This window comes from Dromiciops gliroides, chromosome 1 (genome assembly GCF_019393635.1).
Source record: "Dromiciops gliroides isolate mDroGli1 chromosome 1, mDroGli1.pri, whole genome shotgun sequence".
Classification (NCBI taxonomy): Eukaryota; Metazoa; Chordata; class Mammalia; order Microbiotheria; family Microbiotheriidae; genus Dromiciops; species Dromiciops gliroides.
In genome coordinates, this window is record NC_057861.1 from 723,120,308 (window position 1) to 723,140,224 (window position 19,917).

At 38.8% G+C, this 19,917-nt stretch overlaps 1 protein-coding gene across 1 annotated transcript in view; it reads left to right on the plus strand.

Moving 5' to 3' along the window:
- Positions 1 to 490: 490 nt before the first annotated feature.
- Positions 491 to 19,917, plus strand: part of CNTN3 (contactin 3) — a 450,405-nt gene continuing 430,978 nt past the window's right edge. Inside the window, exon 1 of the mRNA XM_043979112.1 lies at positions 491 to 631. The gene's annotated coding sequence lies outside the window, so the exon portion shown is untranslated. The remainder of the gene's footprint in view (positions 632 to 19,917) is intronic.

Here is a 19,917-nt window from a genome sequence, read left to right on the forward strand (position 1 = left end):
ATCCCCACCTCTATGTACCGCCTTCTTTCTGCAGGGGAAACCGGAGTTCATTTGCGGTAGCGGGGCGCAGGGGGCAGCGAGGAGGCGTACTCTGCGATCTGCACCCCCCTCCATGCCCCAAACCCTCGCGGCTCCCAGTCCACCAGCTAGGCAGCGCCCGGGGACTCAAGGGTGGTTGGAGGACCGTGAGTGAGACTCCCTTGGAGAAAGCAGCAGCGCTTCCTCCCTTTAGTGCTCCCTCCCCTCTGCTTCTCCATCCTCCACTCCTTTGCCTGTTTCCCCGCCCCGCTCCTCCCCTCCGGTCCCTCCCCTCCCAGCTCCGAGAGCCCTGGTGACTAGGAGGGAGCTCTGTGCCGGGCAGCCTCCAACAGCCGCTAGACCAGACCTTGCGCGCTGCTGCGGAGCCGCCGGATCCTCTCTGAAAGGGGAAGCGCTGGGGAGGGCTGGCAGCGCAGACAGCCGGCAGGGCGGGGCGGGGCGGGGAGGGGAGAGAAGAAAACCGGAGGGTAGAGCCGAGGAGGGGAGAAGAGGAGTGCGGCACGCACGCTGGACGCCGCTTGGCCTCGGCCGCAGGCTGCTGGTGCAGCTGACACTGCCGCGCTGGTGACTGGCCACTGTCCGCAAGGAGAAGGTATGTCTGTCTGTCTGCTTCCAGGCGCCCAGGGAGAGCTGGTGTTTGGTGGGGTGAGGGTGGGCGTTCAAGGCTCTCAGAGGAGCAAAGGGATCAGCAAACTTTGGGAATGGAGATGCCATCTTGCCAGACTCAAAGTTTTGGGTGATGAGGGAAATGCCCCAGGCTGGTGGAGAGCTGTAGGTGGTAAGAGGTGCTGACCAAAGGCGAGTCTGGACTCGTGGAGATATTTTCCCCACCTAGGAGGGAGGAAATTAGTTAGGGCTGTGAGGAAGTGGCTTGAAACGGAATTACCTCCTGCGGCTAGATCATCTCCTCCTGCAGCTGCAGACTAGAGAAAACCGGAATCGACCGTCCTCCCCAACCTGAACTCCTTTGAAGAGCGGATCTAGTCAGGGAAAGTTTAAGAACAAACTTATAATTCAAGCCGCCCTTGGGGGAATGGGGTGCAGAGAAAGGCACGGGAGAAGAGAGGGTCCCTGGAATGCAGCTGCTGCGGCTAGCGCAGGTCCTTGACCTGATGTGGTTCTGAGCCCGCCAGGTCTGGGAAGATTGGTTGGGCAGAGCGCGCCGGGAGGAGCCCACCTTTTCAGGGCTGGGGTTTTCAACTCGAAATCCCCTGCCTGTTCTGCAAGGCTTTTTGGACTGCTGCGCAGCTCTTCGGGATGATTGCCGGAGTTCTTCCGCTCGCCCGAGGCTGCTTTTCCCCTTCTCCTAACTGCCAGGAAAAGCAAGGAAGAAATCTCAACCAGCAGCCCGATTCCAGGGAAATCCCCAGCAGGGTGCTCCTTTACAAGCTGTTCCATGCTCTTGGAGAATGCCACTCCGCATACCGAGCTCCCAGTCCCCTCGCCACCCGCCTCGTATTGTATTTGCTCATTGATTTCCAACAAGTAGAAGCGCCCAGAGAAATTATTTAATAACAAACAGTGCCTGCTACGGAAAGGACAGCAGACGTGCAGTCCTGAGCCAAGGGGAGAAAGCAGAGCGCATAGCCCGGGCTTCTAAAGCAAGAACCTACCAGGCTGTTAACATTCACTGAAGCTGGGGGGTGGCGGGGATAAAGCACAGGGAAGCTGCCGAAATTTAGCAAGGATGTACAGGAGGGAGGTCAGAAACCCCAGCACATATTGAGAATGCTGGAAATACTGAGGGGGGACGCGGAGGGGAGGGGAGATTAAACGGGAATAATTTAGGAGGAGACAGACTTCTGCATGCTGGGGATGTATCTACCCCCACAGAGATTCATATCTCTTTGTATGAAGAAGAAACGGATCTGTAAATAGATTAAACACGAATTAATCAGAACCAGTGAATCATGGGTGGCACTTCAGAGATTAGGAGAGGGAGTAATTGTCTTTGAAAGAGCTATTATGTCTCAATAGCGCAGACTAATTCGTTACTTTTGCCTTGTTTACTAACAGTACCTGACTTGGGCTAGAGTAGTAGCCTGGCAGATTATTTATTGCTGCTCCTTTCTCTTTGCGGGTAATGGGACTGTGTAGAAAGTTGTGCCCAACTGTTCTTTTGATCATTCATTTGCCAAACGTTTACAGGTCTTTTCACGTGATCATTTTATTAAAATATGTATAAATGTCTATTTAAGTATAGTATGTTCACCTTACATATAACAGAGACCAATGGTTTTGTCATTGGTTCAGTCGTTGACTGGGATCGCCTAATGCCTTTGTAAGCGGCAGGTGGTTTATGCCCCCAAAGTGTCAATAGCTACATCACAGGAACAAGAGCAATTGTTATCGGCTCATATTGCCTCAGAGAGACAATATAGTGTAGTGAGTGGTTTAGGACACCGAACTTAGAAACAGTGAAAGCTGGGTCCAGATCCCACTTTAGATACTTAACTAGTTGTGTGACCCTGGACAAGTCTCAGTTTCATCATCGGGAAAAAGAGCAGACTGGAGCTGACGATTACTAAGTTACCTTTAAGTTTACCTATATCTTTGTTCCTCAGTCAGACTATAGGGTACTTCACTTGAACATTGCCCTACCTCTTTCATAAGTGGACAAAATGACTTCCTCTTACAATATATGGGTTCTGGGGCCACAAGCAAGTCACTTAACCACTCAGGGCTCTAGGCTGCTCTCTAAGACCATACATTGTAGAGAAGGTGCCTACCTGAATTGATAGAGACTTTCTTCATTGGGACTTTCATATACTAGTGAAATCACAAGCTACTTCCTATCTCTACACTGAGGCACAGTGCCTAACTTAGGTGCCAATCTGCTGAAGATGGACAGTGGCAGAGATGATGAAGGAGAGATGTAATAGTGGGTCTAATTTGACCAGAATTCTCACATCTGAAAGATCTTAATGAAAGTGTGGGGAAAACTTTGCACCCATTCCCCCCCCCCCCACCACATTTGAAATATATTTCTTCAGGAAAAGTCTAACTTCTACAAGACCTAATCAAAGCAATGACAATGATGAGAATCCTCTTTTTTAAAAGAATTGTAATTGATTATAGCAAAACTCAGTGGAGGAAAAAAAATAGACAGGAGGTCCAGGGTAATGATTAGCATTTGTTTTCTGTCAAAGCTGTATTGTACATATTCTTGTTTGTTACAATTTACTAACCATGTTTTCTCAAATAACTAACTGTGCCTTCCACTTTCTGGTGAGCCCACTCTGAACTGTAATGTATCAAATACATTTCTTCACTTTAAGTAGTTCTGCCTTTCCTGCATTCTGCCTTTTCTGCTTAAATGGCTCATACTTGGAAGTTCTCATTATCTCTTTATCTTTTGTTTTGAAACACTGGAGCTAGAATGGCTTCTTTCCAAACTCCCACATCCCTATACTTCTATTATGCCATCCCCCAGACTGGAGAATCCAATGATGGATTCAATGTTCTGTGTTTTCTAAAAGCCATTTACCATGTTCAATTTGATTCAACAATCGGTTATTAAGCAGCACCTTCAGTGCAAAGCACTGGGCTGCCTTGCTTGGGGGCACTGTTGTTAACATCATTTTAAATTGTATGAAGTTGAAAGGCTTATTGGATATAATATGATAGATTGCTCCTGCAAGTACTTGGGCTTTGGATCTCTGTTTCAGGCATCAACACTGGTCTCATTTCAAGTTCTCTAATGCTGTTTTGGGTTAATTCTGGCTTATATCTCAGAGACAGACTTTTCTAAGAACCTTCTCCCTTTCCAGTTTCTACTTAGTATCAAATTTCTAATGTCTGCTTAGTACTTTAAGAGGTTTAGTAACCATTTCCAGATCCAGAACTCATATGAAACTTATGTTTGCTCCTTGCTAAAGATGTTTGAATTAACGAAAATCAAGATGTTTTCCCTTAACCCCCAACTCTGCCCCCCAAAAAGTCCAATATAGAACAGTTGTTTGACAGGTTGAATAGATTTTGAATCCAGGCAGTGGTATGGTTTTCAGGATTATTATTTCTCTCTCCTATAACTAAAATAATAAAGGAAAGCATTCTCTTGAAAATTTACTCCAAAAGAAATTTACTCCCTAGCTAAAACTTTGTATATGCCAGATTCTAGTCCATGGTGATTTCTTCTTCTTCTTTTATGGGTAAGTTATAAACAAGAAATAAAGGTTTGTAATAGAAGTGCTGACAGTACTTTCTAGTATTCTGAGCAGGCTTGCTACTCTGCATGTAAATATTTGTAGAATCTTTATTATATAGGATGTAATTCTTGCAAAGAGAGGAACAGATACCTGTTTCATAAAGTCAGATAAAATTATTCAGTGGGCATGTGTATTCCTTACTCAAGAAATATTGGGAAACTAAATAATAGGTTATGGATATTTATTGTGATGCCATAGCATACCATTAGCAGTCCTAAAAGTTCAGACTAAATTCACCATGGGTTATAATTTCATCTACGTGGTCATAGCAAGGGGAAAATATTATGTACTGTCATCTTTGAAAGAATCTTAGCAATAATTACATCATCAATAGAAACAGAATGCCAGGTCTGTCACTAAATAGAGGCTTTGATTGAATAGATGACTGCTGGCACTGGTGGTATAATATTTAAATAAAACAGAGCCTGTGAAAGCTGGTAGCTCTTAACTAGTCGCTGAGAATTGGTATTCTGGGGAAAGTTTAATAGATGCCTCTCCGTGGGAAAAACAGTAGTGTGTATGGGGAGAGGGGCACATGAACATATTTTTATTTTTAATCTCCATTATTGAAATTTTCTCTATCACTCTTTAAAGTCTAGGCATCAAAGAAATAAATCAAGCCCTGATTCAGAGCATTTTGGGGTTTCTGAAGTATAAATGATCACACTGAAAATTTAACAACGGTCTCTTGGCCAGTTACAACTGTCTCTACTATCTTCCTATGCTAAAGTGGTGGTCATATGGAAGCCTGTGTTCCTGAAACTCAGGATTGGAGTCTAAAAGGACTTTATAAGTAAGTTTGATTAAGCCATTCATTTTACAGATGAGGAAACTGAGGCACAAAGAGGTTAAATGATTTGTTCAAGGTCATGGAGATAATGAGCTGGGGAGATGAGCTCCCAATCCAGGTCTTAAGATTTTCAAAGTCACCACCCTGTATATTATACTCCTAGTTCTAATGCATTTAATGCAGTTCATTTGTAGCATCATTACTGAGGCCTTGTGGTCTGATGTGGTGCCAAAGTTTGTATTCGTCCTTAAGACTTAGTTTTCCAGCTGTAGGGAGTTTAGGAAATTTCTCAGGTCAATTGGCAAAGCAGGAAAGGAAGTGAACATTTGTTTGTGACTTTGATCATCTCTCCCGATGAAGGATGAGGACATTACCATTTGATCCATTTGATCCGTTTGTAAATTGATTTGGGATGTTGACTGTTGCCATTGTGGAGCTAATGATTTGGTGGGATGGGGGGGGGAATCACAGCTCTACTTTGGTCTATAAAAGAGAGTCTTCACACAAGACTGAGTCTTTACCTCCTTTTTTCTCCCTCCTTTCCCTTTTTCTCTACAGAGATCTCAGATTTAAAACAAAAACACCCCCACAAAACATCAGAGACCATCTATTCTAACTAGTCCAGAAAACAGAATCCCCATCTATTCTCTTCTTTATATCCTTCAAAGAGCATAATCCAACTATTTGCTGATCTAGCCCATTCTACTTTTAAATCGCATAGTTATTGACAGCTTCTTCTGATAAGAATTTGGGTAGGGGAGTGAGTCTTTCACCAACCCTCCCTAAGTCCAAATGCCCAGATTGTAATGAAAGAAAGCAAAGGGGAGATAATGAGCTATTAACCTAACTGGAAGGATGTGGTCTTGCCTGGTGATCTCTTTACAAAGTGTGAACAAGTTTCTCCTGGATTGAATTAGTAGGGGAGCTTGTTCATTGACTTGGCAAAATATTGACTGTGCCCTTGGGTGGCCCTTACAAGACAGTGTGATAAAAATAGGGCAAGAATAGTTTGAGAGTCTTCAGTTCAAGGAAGTCCAGGCAGGAATAAGCAGCTAGATAGGAAGTCATATCCCAGTGCAGTGAAAGCCTTAAAAAGCCAAATACATTTGGGAGAAGACCCCTACTCCATGGGATCTGATAGTGAGGCTCTGGCGTCTGACTGGGCATGAATCATGAGGAAGACACAGGATTTCAATGAAAGAATCCTGAATGGGTAGTGAAATCAGCTCTTTGGGAATAAAAGGTGTTAATATATATATGAAAGTTCTTTAAAAATATATGAAGGTTTGTAGAAATTCAAGACAATATTGTTGCTCTCTTTTACATGTATAATTTATCCATAGATAATGTGAATTCCTTGAAGGCAGCAATGTGTTTCTGTCTGTGCATCCCCAGGTGCCTGCCTAGCTCAGTGCTTGGCACATAGTAGTCACTTAAATACCTAACAGATGATTATCTGACTCTGGAAATTCCTATGTGTTTTGGGGAAAAATGTCATGTAAGAAAAAAAAAACTATTTATAAATAGGTATTTGAAATTTGGCAAGTGGTCTGCGTTTGCTTGTCTCACACAAGGCAAGCAAGCAAGCCTTGCTGCAGCAGCAAGACATCCAGAGGGAAATACAGGAGGTGGCATTGGCCAGGCAAGTCAAACCATCGATGCCACCTTGAGCACCATCTCCGCTCAGACCCAAGAACCTTGGGAATAACCATTCTTCTGGCCCATTGCTCACAGCCATCATCTTGCCAAACAAACCCTGTGGAAGTGTAGCCTCAGAGCTGCTATAAAAAGTACTCTAGTCACAGATCCCGAGGCCCCAGACAAGAGAATTCTTACCAACAAAGTCCTTGACACTCAAATGGTTCCACATTAGGAGCTGATATAATTTTATCAGTAGGAAATCACTTTAAAAGAGGCACTAACATCTGTTTTAGCCACTGCACCTTAAGGACCATTAGACTTTTCCAATCTGCCTTGCAGTTGAAACCTTCAGATCTGGGACTGGCTTACTTTTCTATTTGTATGCCCAACACCTACCCATGGTGCTTTGCACATAGGAATCACTTAATAAGTGATTGATCGATTCATTAGTTTGGGAAAGTTTCTTTTCAGTTAGGGATCTTTAATGCCACAAGATACCAACTGGTTTATTTATCTTCCCCTTCCCCCCTGAACTGTGATAACCTTCCCTACCAAGAGGTTGTTGACTTGACCACAGACTTGTTTGCACAGCAGGATACTTAAAGAGCTACTTTCCATTCTAAGATAGAAAAAATCACTTTTTAAATTGCTTGAAAAATTTCAGAAGATGGTAATGACACATTTCAGGCAATTAAAATCAACTAGAGCAATTCTAGTGATCTATTCTCAGGTCTGTTACTCATTCAGATGGGTTCAGTAAATGTAAAGTTGGCAGAAAGCTGCAGTGATTACTGGTAGTTACTAAATCTGATATATTTTCTGAATGTTTGAGAATTCAGTTTAGTGGAATGTCTGTATGTAAGTTACTCTTGCAGAAGCCTCCACCATCCAGTATCTTTTATGGCCAACTCAGTCCTCGAAATTCTACAAAGATGTGAGGAATGAGAATATGAGATATGTGGAATGACTGGCATGATTGCATGGAGATAAGAAAGTAACAATAATTTATTTTGTACCTACTATGTGCCAGGTTATCACTTTACAAAATTTATGTCATTTGATCCTTACAATAGCCCTAGAAAGTAGGTGCTATTATTGTCCCAGCTGAAGATAACCAGGCAAGCCAAGACTGAGTGACTTTCCCAGGGTTACACAGCTAGCAAGTGTCTGAGGCTAGATTTGAATGTGGATATATCGCAGCTCAGACCCCAGAGCTCTATCCACTGTACCACCTACTTATGTGACAGGGATAGAGAATAACTAGCAAACTAAAATGACTAAATGGTGAATATGGAGGGGAAAATAGGACATAAGATAAGTAGGTGGGAGCCCTATTTTGAAGAGCTTTCAATGCCAGAAAATTTTGTATTTTATTCAAGTTAAGAGGATAAAGATCCTGTTTCTGGGTAGACATAGGTATGGAACTGGAAGAAACCTTACCAGCGTTAGATCATTTAAGAGGTGTCAAACACATGACTTCACGGGACCCATAAAACTCCCAAGTGTGACCTGAACCAGATTAAAATGTTATTGGAGGGGCAGCTAGGTGGAGCAGTGGATAGAGCACCGGCCCTGGATTCATGAGTACCTGAGTTCAAATCCGGCTTCAGACACTTGACACTTACTAGCTGTGTGATCCTGGGCTAGTTACTTAACCCCCATTGCCCTGCAAAAAAAAATAATAATAAAATAAAATTAAATTAAAAAATGTTATTGGGAAATATTTAACAAAATAAATAAAAATACAGTGAAACATAACTAACATTACATTTTAAACCTAAGTCAACATACAGACCATGGGGATCCATACATATGGTTTGGTGGACCCTGTTTCTATTCAAGTCTGACAGCACTAATAACGTGATCTTTTATTTTAGAAGTGAGAAAAATTAGGTCCTCTTTCTTGCCAATATCATGGAGGTGGTAAATTGCAGCAATTGTATTTGAATTTTAGTCTTTTGACTTCAAATCCAGCATTCTTTCTTTTACACCATGTTGCTTCCCCTAGAACTAAGGATGATCAATTTGCCAGATGTATTGAAGATGGAACAGGGAAGGGCAAACAAGTAGCCAACTTTCTAGGTTTTGAAGATAGCTGATTTGTCAATGTTTTGGGGGGGTGAGGCAATTGGGGTTAGGTGACTTGCCCAGGGTCACACAACTAGAAGTGTCAAGGGTCTGAGGCTGGATTCAGGTCCTCCTGAATCCAGGGCTGGTACTCTAGCCATTGTGCCACCTAGCTGCCCCTGATTTGTCAATACTTACAAAATCATTTGAGTCATATTGATCTCAGGTTGGTGAATCTTTATGAGCTCTCTTCCTACTATTATAGTTCATGAACTACCACCACCCTGTTCCAGAAACCACTACAATCACTGGAGCAGAGACAGACTGCTAAATTCAGGTAGTGAGTTTTTTTTGTATTCCCAGCCCTTCGTCCAGTTCAGAGTAGGCACTTGATAAATGTTTATTGATTGATAGTGTCAATAGGCAATCACAATTTCACTAAACTGACATGAAAACTAGGATTATTACAAGAGAAATGAACATTCACATGGAGCCCAGAGTTCACAATCCCTGCATTTTTATAATAGAAGGACAAAGGAAGGAGGAGAAAATGCAAATTTCTACCTAAAGGGGCATGGCATGGGAGGGGAAAAGATGCAGTAAAGGCGAGAAAAGGACAAAACCTAGGCCATGGCGAAAACCACATTCTTTTCCCTTAGGAACTGCTAAATTTTGGAAATATGATGGTCTTCTTATCTACAAGGGTCTCAGCAGTGCAAGCCTAGTGTAGACTGTCTGGTGCCTGTCTTGACTCCCAAGGACACACAGTGAGTCCAGTTTGGGATGCAAACAACAGAGGATGCATTCTTGACATATTAGGGCCTCCTGTATGCTTTGGGTCCATTGTGGCTAGAAAGAATGGCAGCTCAAAAAGACAAGTGCAGGAGACCTCTTAACAGTCCTTAACAATAGTAATCTCATCACAGTCTTGATTTCTTTCTTTTGAGGATCTCCATATTGGTGATAAGCATGTCCAATTCCATCCCCATATTCACTCCTTTCCCCCCACTCACTCTGGCTATCCTATGGAAGCAGCAACAACCAAACCATTGAGGAGTAGGTCATTTTGGAAGCAGAAACAAAATGTTTTTGTAATCCTTCCTTCTATATTACTTAGTGAGACATCTTCCATTCTGATCTCTTCTGATAGTCCATTCATTCTTCAAAAGCCCATGGGCTCCTTTTACAGTCTATGAGCTATCACACATGGTCCTTGAGCCCTCAGATTACCACACTGTATTATTGTCAGGTACCTATATTAGCCCATGAAATGGCCAGTCAGTGCATGGGTTCAAATAAGAAGGTCCTAAGAGTGATCGAATGAAAGACTTACAAAGCTAGAAATGTTTATTTAAGAGTACTAAGGAATAGCTGGAAATCAGAGTGTACCCTGCCAATTACCCTATCCAAGTCCAAGAGATTCCCACTAGCTTTGAATGGGTAGCTCTATTCAGCCCAGCTTTTCCAGGGCCTCAGATTTCTGTACTCTGAGGTACTCTCAAGGTTGCATCAATCTAAAGTAAATAGTAACACGCAGAATACAGTTTCAGGGATGAGGGAGACCATTGGTTGTTATATGTCAAAGAAGGCTAGTTGGAAAAATACTGGCAAGGACCACATGATATCTCCCAGAGGGATGGAGGCGGTTGAGAGAAAAACTTGTACAAGCCATCTGGGATATAGAGGAGGGGATAAAACAAAACCTTGTGACATTAGGAAGGTGATATTTCTGGGAGGGGTCTGTAGGAACTGAGAAATAAGGGTAATTTTGTCTTCCAGTATTTGGCTTATGGACTCATATGTTTCTGTATCAGAACATGGTCTGCTAATCTTCTTCTGGATCAATCAGACAGTCCATAAGCTTATGTTAACCATATATTATATGCCAGGCTCTCAGAGTACAAGTAGGGCAGTTAAGTGGTACAGTGAATAGAACACTGGGCCTAGAGTCAAAAAGTTGAGTTCAAATCCAACCTCAGACACTCGCTAGCTATGTGATCCTGGGCAAGTCACTTAACCCAGTTTGCCTCCGTTTCCCATCTGTAAAATAAGCTGGCGAAGGAAATTAGAAACCATTCCAAAATCTTTGCCAAGAAAACTCCAGAGTGGGTCACAAAGAGTTGGATGGGATGGAAACGACTGTACAGCAACCTACTAAACATGAATAGGAGAGGAAATGGGACCCCAGTTCTCATAACTTCTCTATAGGTAGGTTATCCTGGAAACTGAACTAGTACTTACTGAGGGCCACTATACGTATTCTAGCCCTTGACCTTCTTTGTACAGTTGGCCAAAATAATATGTATTGGCCTCAGAAACAAGAAAAATCAATTAGAGACCTCATTAAGCAGTATATTTGCTTTCACTACCATGTTGGCAGGTCGACAAAAGGTAATGGCATTCAATTTAAGCTTTTTTTAATTTAAATATTTTAGATGAGTCCAGAGACTAAGTACATTTTTAATTCTTCATTTGACCTGTGATCATATTAGCCTCACAGTTCCCATCCCTCATGCAGATCAGGACTCAATAATACTTTATTATACTGTGTGATTCTTACCTAGTCTTTCTCCAAATCCTGGATAGATGAATTACCAAACATGTCGGAGGCCTCTCATCGTTTTGAGTACAAACATAGGCTATTATTGCTCACTTAAGCAGAGGTTAACTGTTACTCCTCACTTGTGCTATTTGACTTTTTAGCTACCTGTTGCTGTGGCTAGTGTTGGGATTGGAGTCAGGAAGTACTGAATTCAAATTTAGCCTCAGACATTAATTGGCTATGTGACCCTGGGCCAGTTAATTAATTTTGCTCAGCCTCAGTTTCCTTATCTGAGGAATGGGATAATAATTTCACCTAACCACTAGGATTGCTGTGAGGATAATATGAGGTAATATTTGTAAATCCCTTTGGAAACCTAAAGTGCTATATAAATGCTTAATATCATCATCATTCCATCTCTTTTCCTGATCAGATACATTTTTGATAATTTGGGGGCCAGTTTTCATTGTCAAGTCATGACTGGCCATAACTGGCACCCTAATTATATCCACTGGGTGTCTTCAGATAAGAAAATAAGCATGGAAAATATGTATTATTACATTATGACATTAAGCTGGACAAGCAGCCTATTGAGTTAGTTTCTAAATCAAGACACATGTATTCAATTTGTGCTACCAATAGATAGATTCTTGGGGCCTGTTAAGGGCTAAAATTCTAGCTAGTCTGTCTAAAATATCTAATGTGTGGTCGCCAATCAATTATAAGCTTTAGCAAGAGTTAGACTTTTAAGCATTTATTAAGGAGAATAAGAATTTGGTAAAGAGAGAGAAAGGCCTAGATTCCTATCTATTAAAGGGAGAGCACATTTCTAGCTCCCTTCTCCACCAGAGTCCAGAGGAAAAAGAGCGAGACTGAGCACCAGTCTCTTCCTTCCTCCTCCCACTAGCCCGCGTCACTTCCTGATGCCAAAGAAAAGACTCCTGGTCTTGCCCTCAAAGACCTTCACTTCATGGGCAGAACTCTTCTACAGTAAGTCTCCAGCAGGTGGCGTTATTCCAATCGTTACAGGCCTGAAGTGAAAAGGAGAAAGAAATTCCTTTCAAATTCATGTAGGCAACCGAGTAACCCTTTCTGTGAACACTAACCTGCTTGTTGCCACAGAAGTCATCTATTTGATAGCAGTATTCTCCTGGTAATGCTATATAACTGTGACTCATAGAACAACACTTGTCAGAAGGATCAAAATAACCAATGAGCCAAAAGGCATTTTAAATATGCAATAATGCATAAATTTATTTAGCTGGTTTCTACTAAACCACTCAAACTGACCCTTCTGAAAGGCTAGGTGGTATTAGTGATATGTATTTTAACTATATTTAGTAAGAGTTCACTATATTCAAGGCATCATGTTGCTACATTGGATACAAAGATATGTACTACACAGATCCTATTATTGTTTTTTTGGGGGGGGCAATAAGGGTTAAATGACTTGCCCAGGGTCACACAGCTAGTGTCTAAGGCCAAATTTTAACTCAGGTCCTCATGAATCCAAGGCCAGTGCTTTATCCACTACTCCCCCTAGCTGCCCCCATAAATCCTATTCTTAAGGCTTTTTTCTGATTAAGGGGTTGTGGAAGAAGATTATGAAGAGATAATTATCATAAAAGGGAAAGATAGAAAAGAGCAAAGAGGTCTCATTGGTAAGGTAGATTTGTTGAGAAAGAAATAGCTTTCATTTTAAAAAAAGAGAAGGGGAAATACATAAGCTTCATGTATTTGTATTGGGATTGTGTCTGTCAGGAAGGAAAGAACATCAACAGATGAAGATTAGGAAGAGAAAAGGGGAATTCAGTTTTCCAAAAAGTATAGTGGGAACAAAGGCACATAAAAAGTGCCAAGAACAAGAGACAGAGAATAATCATTTTAGAACATATAAATAGAATTTTGAAGAAAGAGGAATAGTATGATATGGTTGTATAGTTGTTGGTAAACAGTTTTGAGTAGAAAAGTAAATGTAACCTTAAAAGTGCCTTAAGATGAAGAGATATAAAAAATGGACTAGGAGGACAGACCTTAAAGTGAAGAAGACCAGTTAGGGAGCAATTACAATTGTTTCATAAAAGAACTAAGATATTAGGAAGGAGGAACAGTTGTGAGAAAAAATTGTAAATGTCAAATTATTAACAGTTGGCAGTTGTTTGTGTGCTATAGTTGGGGGAGAGAGATGAATTAAAGATGACGCCAAGGTTATGAGTCTTGAAGTATGGTGGTACCATTAAAACAGAAGTTAGAGGAAGAGAAAATTTCTGGGGCAGTAGGGGAGAGGGGAAGATAATTGGTTCAGATTTGCACATGTTGAATTTGAGAGTCAGTGGGTCATAAAAATGGAATTGTATAACAGGCAGTTGGAAATATAGAACTCTTAACACTGCAGAGAGTTTGTAGGAGGAATTATAGATTTGAAAGTCATCTCTACATAGGTGATAGTTGGTGCCATTGTAGTAGATATGATTACCAAAAGAAATGGGCTTTAAGATAAAACTTTGGCTCACACTCACATTTCCAGGATAGAAAGGATATAGGAAGTTTGCAAAAGGAAGAGAGAAGGAAACAAAATAGTTAAGAATAGAACCATTGAATTCAATTCATCAGGCACTGTGCTTCCTACTGGTGATAGGTACAAAGACAAAAATGAAAGACTCTCAAGATGTTCTACTCTCAAGAAGTTCACATTCCATCGGAGGAAATTGGAGTTTCAGGGAATAGCTACCAGCTCAATTTAGCTTGAACATTCAGTGGCAAAATGGAGTAACATGAAGAAAGCTTTGAAAAGCAGATGGGAAGAAAAATTGTGGAAGTATTTAACAGAGGGACTATTAAGAGTTTGCATTTCATCTTATGTGCAATAGAGAACTGCTAGAGGCTTTTAAACAGGGAATGAAGTGAACAGACCTATGCCTTACAAAGCTTATTTTGTTAACTATGTGAAAGATGAATTGAAGATAGGGAAGAGACTTGAGGCAAAGATGTGTTAGGTGACTATTCTAAAAGTATTTCTGTCTTTAACATCATTGGAATATATTAGATGAATATCTTTATACCAGCTTTTGGTAGGTGTACTCCATCACTGGCCAGTAGACTCTGTTCCCTCTATTTTAAGATATAATCCCCAAATTCAAAGCCTATACTTAAATATACTTTCTTAAGAAGTTATTCATTTCACAAAACATTTTTTTCCTTTTATGCATCTATTATTTGTAGTACACAGTACTGTGGAAAACACAATTTTTGGCCACAAAGGTCTTCCATTTCTTGACTGAGAATTAACAATCTTTGGTAATATCATCTAGGTTTTTCTGCTTGTAACATGTACTCCTACATGAATTCCCAGAAATGGATAGGATAAAGCCATTTGGATAATTCTGGAGAGCACATTTGTTTATCTTGGATAAATTCTTTGGGAAAACAACAGACTATTCTTGTAATTAGGTCAACAAAAAGCTGTCCCACTATATTTTAATAAATATTTCCCCCAATTACAGGTAAAACCAATTTTTGACATTTTAAAAAAAATTTTGAGTTCCAAATTCTCACTTTGCTTTTCTCCCCTCCCTCCTCCCTGAGATGGTAACCAATTTAATAAATATTATGCATGTGTAAACACATAAAACAATTCCATATTAGCCATGTTGTGAAGGAATACACAGACCAAGAAAAAAAAACAAATCATGAAAGAGATAAAGAATGTGAAAGATATAATGCTTCAATCTGTTCTTTCTCTAGAGGTGCATAGCATTTTTGATCATGAGTCCTTTGGAATTGTCTTGGATCATTGTATTATTGAGAATAGCTAAGTCATTTACTATTGTGCAGCACTGGTCACTGTGCAGTATTGCTGTTCTCTAGTTCTGCTCACTTCATTTAGCATCAGTTTGTATAAGTTTTTCCAGGTTTTTCTAAAATATGCTTACTTATCATTTGTTATAGCACAATAGTATTCCATTACATTTATACACCACAATTTGTTTAGCCATTCCCAAATTGATAAACATCCCTTCAATTTCCAATTCTTTGCCACCACAAAAAGAGCTGATATGTATATAGTACACATGGGTCCTTTTCCCTTTTAAAAAAAAAATTCTCTTCGGAATACAAACCTAGTATTACTGGATCAAAGTGTTTGATTGCTCCTTCAACATAGTTCCAAATTGTTGTCCAGAATGGTTGGATCAGTTTACAACTTCACCAACAGAGCATTGGTGTCCCACTTTTCCCACATCCTCTCTAACATTTGTCATTTTCCATTTTTATCACATTAGCCAATATAATAGTTGTGAGGTGGTACATCAGAGTTGTTTTAATTTGCATTTCTCCAATAGTGATTTAGAACATTTTTTTCATATGATTATGGTTAGCTTTGATTTCTTCTTCTGAAAACTGCCTGTTCATATCCTTTGACCATATAGCAATTGGGGAATAACTTGTGTTCTTATAAATATGATTCAGTTCTCTATGTATTTAAAAAATAAGGCCTTTATCAGAGATATTGCTGTAAAAATTTTCCCCAGCTTTTTCCCTTCCTTCTAATCTTGATTTCATTGGTTTTGTTTATGCAAAACCTTTAAAATTTTATATAATCAAAATTAATCCATTTTGTTTGATAATATTCTTTATATCTTATTTAGTCCTAAATTCTTCCCTTATCTATAGATTTGGCAAGTAATCTATTCCTTCCTCTCCTGATTTGTTTATGGTATCACTCTTGATGTTCGAATTATGTACCTATTTTGACCTTGTCTTGGTGTATATATATGTGGTATAAGGTGTTGGCCTACACTTAGTTTCTGTTATACTGTTTTCCAATTTTCCTGGCAGTTTTTGTCAGATAGCAAGTTCTTGTCCCAAACGTTTGGGCTTTAAGTTTATTACACACCAGTCTACTATGTTTACTTAGGATTGTGTATTATATATCTAATCTATTCCATTGATGTACTGCTTTGTTTCTTAGATAGTACCGGATTCTTCAGCTGATTACTGCTTTATAATACAGTTTGAGATCTTGTAATGGCTAGGGCGCCTTCCTTTGTATTTTTTTTCATTAATTCCCTTGATATTCTTGACCTTTTCTTCTTCTAGCTGGATTTTATTATTTTTTTCAAACTCTATAAAATATTTTGAGTAGTTTGGTGGGCAGGGCACTGAATAAGTAAATTAATTTAGGTAAAATTGTCATTAGTATTACATTGGCGCGACCTACCTATGAGTAATTAATATGTTTCCAGTTGTTTAGATCTGATTTTATTTCTGTGAAAAGTGTTTTGTAATTGTGTTCATATAATTTCTAAGTTTGTCTTGGCAGGTAGACTGTCAAGTATTTTATGTTGTCTACAGTTATTTTAAAAGGAATTCCCCTTTCTATCTCTTGCTGCTAGATTTTACTGGTAACATCTAGAAATGCTGATGATTTATGTGGGTTAATTTTATATTCTGCAACCTTGACAAAGTTGTTAATTATTTCAACTGGATTTTTAGATGATTCTCTAGTAATCTTTAAATATATCACCACATCATCTGCAAAGGGTGATAGTTTTGTTGCCTTATTCCCTTTTCTAATTCCTTTAATTTCCTTTTCTTCTCTTTTTGTTATAGGAAACATTTCTAGTACAATATTGAATAACAATAATAATGGACATCCTAGTTTCACCCATGACCTTATTGGGAAGGCTTCTAGCTTATCCCCATTACACATAATGTGAGCTGATGGTCTTAGAGAGATACTATTTATCATTTTAAGGAAAGCTCCATTGATTCCTATGCTTGCTAGTGTTTTTAATAGGAATGGCTGTTGTATTTTGTTAATTTTTTTTTTCCTGCATCTATAGAGATAATCATATGACTTATGGTGGGTTTTTTGTTACTGATAGTTTTCCTAATATTGAACCAGCCTTGCATTCCTGGTATAAATCTTGTGTATGATCCTTTTGATTTATTGCTGTAATCTCCTTGCTAGTACTTTATTTAATTTTTTTTTGCATCAATATGTTAGAAAAAGTTGTCTATTGTTTTCTTTCTTTGTTTTTTCCTTTTCTGGTTTACATAGCATCACTTAATAGTGTAATAAAATAAATTTGGTAGGATTCTTTCTTTGCTTATTTTCCCAAATTGTTTATATAATATTGGGAATAATTGTTCCTTAACTATTTGGACGAATTTGTTTGTGAATCCATCTGGCCCTGAGGAATTTTTCTTACGGAGTTCTGATGGTTTGTTTAATTTCTTTTTCTAAGATGGGATTCTTTAAGTATCCTATTTTCTTTCCTTTTTATCTGGATAATTTATTTTTTGTAAATATTCATCCATTTTGCTTAGATTGTCAGATTTATTGGCATATAATTGGACAAAATAGCTCCAAATAATTGACATAATTTTCTCTTCACTGGTGGTGAATTCGCCCTTTTCATTTTTCTTACTGGTAATTTGGTTTTCTTCTTTCCTAATTTGAAACTTAAATTACCCAATGTCCTATTTTGTTGCTTTGTTAAAAATAAAAGCAACTCCTAGTTTTATTTATTAGGTCAATGATTTTCTTACTTTCAATTTTATTAAACCCTTGATTTTCAGGATTTACAATTTGATGTTAATTGAGGATTTTTAATTTGCTCTTTTTTCTAGTTTTGGGGATTTTTTTTTTAGTTGTATGCCCAGTTCATTGATCTGCTCTTTCTCTATTTTATTGAAATTTCTCTTAAGTGTTGCTTTGGCTACATCCCATAAATTTTGGTGTGTTTTCTCATTGTTGTCAATCTCTTTAATGAAAGTATTAATCGTTTCTATGTTTTTTTTCTTTGACTCACTCTTTTTTCAGGATTAGATTATTTGCTTTCCAATTAATTTTTAATCTATGTTTCCATAGCCCTTTATTGAATGAAAGGTTTTTTTTTTGGGGGGGGGTGAGGCAATTGGGGTTAAGTGACTTGCCCAGGATCACACAGCAAATAAGTGTCAAGTGTCTGAGGTTGGATTTGAACTCAGGTCCTCCTGACTCCAGGGCCAGTGCTCTATCCACTGTGCCACCTAGCTGTGTCTAAGTTTTATTGCATAATGATCTGAAAATGTTCCATTTAATATTTCTGCATTTATTGTGAAATTAAATAAATTAATTCATAGTCAGTTTTTGTGTAGGTGCCAAGTACTGCAGAGAAAAAAAGGTATGTTCCCTTCTATCCCCATTTAGTTTTTTCCCAGGTGTTTATAATATCTAACTTTTCTAACATTCTATTTACCTCCTTAACTTTTTCTTTTTTATTTTGTGGTTACATTTATCTAGTTCTGAGAGGAGAAAGCTGAAGTCTCACACTAGTATAGTTTTATTGTCTATTTGCTCCTGTAACTCAAATAACTTCTTTAAAAATTTCAATATTATATCTTTTGTGCATATATGTTTGGTATTGATATTGCTTGTCTATGATACCTTTTTCAAAAAAAAAGTGTTTTCCTTCCTTATTTCTTTTAATTAGATCTATTTTTACTATTTCTGAGACCATGGTTGCTACTCCTGCTTTTTTACTTCATTTGAAGCATAATAGATTACACTCCAGCCCCTTACCTTTACTATGTATGTGTCTCTGTGCTTCAAATATGTTTCTTGTAAACAACATATTGTAAAAATCTGTTTTTTTTAATTCACTCTGCTGTCTACTTCCATTTCATGAGTGAGTTTTTCTCATTCCCATTTCCAGTCATGATTACTAAGTATAAATTTCCCTTCATCTTATTTTTCATTCTCTTATTTCACTCTGTCTCTCCTCACTAATGTTTTGCTTCTGACCACCATCTCCCTATATCTTCCCTCCCTTCTATCAGTCTTCCTCCCCACTTCATTTATCCTTTCCCCCTTACTTCCCTATAGAATAAAATAGATTTTTTACCATACTGAGTGTGTATGTTATTTCTTCTTTGAGCCAAATCTGATGAGAGTAAGGTTCAGGTGATGCTCATCCTTGTCCTTTCTTTCTCTCCATTCTAATAGCTCTTTTGCACCTCTTCATGTGAAATAATTTACTCCATTCTACCTCTCCCTTCACCTTTTCCCACTATAATTCTCTTTCTTGAATCTTAATTTTTATATCATCCCATCAAAGTCAACTTATACCTACAGCTGTCTATGATAAAGTTTTTAACAGGTATAAAAGTCATCATCACATGTAGTGATATAAACAGTTTAGTCCTCTTGTATCTATGTTTTCTCTTTCCTGTTTACATTTTTATGCTTTGCTTGAGTCATTTTTTTGGTGAGGTAATTAGGGTTAAGTGACTTGCCCAGGGTCACACAGCTAGTGTCAGTGTCTGAGGCTGGATTTGAACTCAGGTCCTTATGAATCCAGGGCCAGTGCTCTATCCACTGTGCCACCTAGCTGCTCTGTTGTTTGTCATGTATTATTTGTAAATTATATTTTCTGTTCAGCTGTTTTTTTTTTCACCAGGAATACTTGAAAGTGTTCTATTTCATTGAATGTTCATTTTTTTCTTTGAAAGATTATAATCAGTTTTGCTGGGTAGATTATTCTTAGTTGTAATCTTAGTTTCTTTGGTTTCTGGAATATTACATTCCAAGATCTCTAATACTTTAATGTAGCATCTGCTAAATCCAGTGTAATCTTGACTGTGGC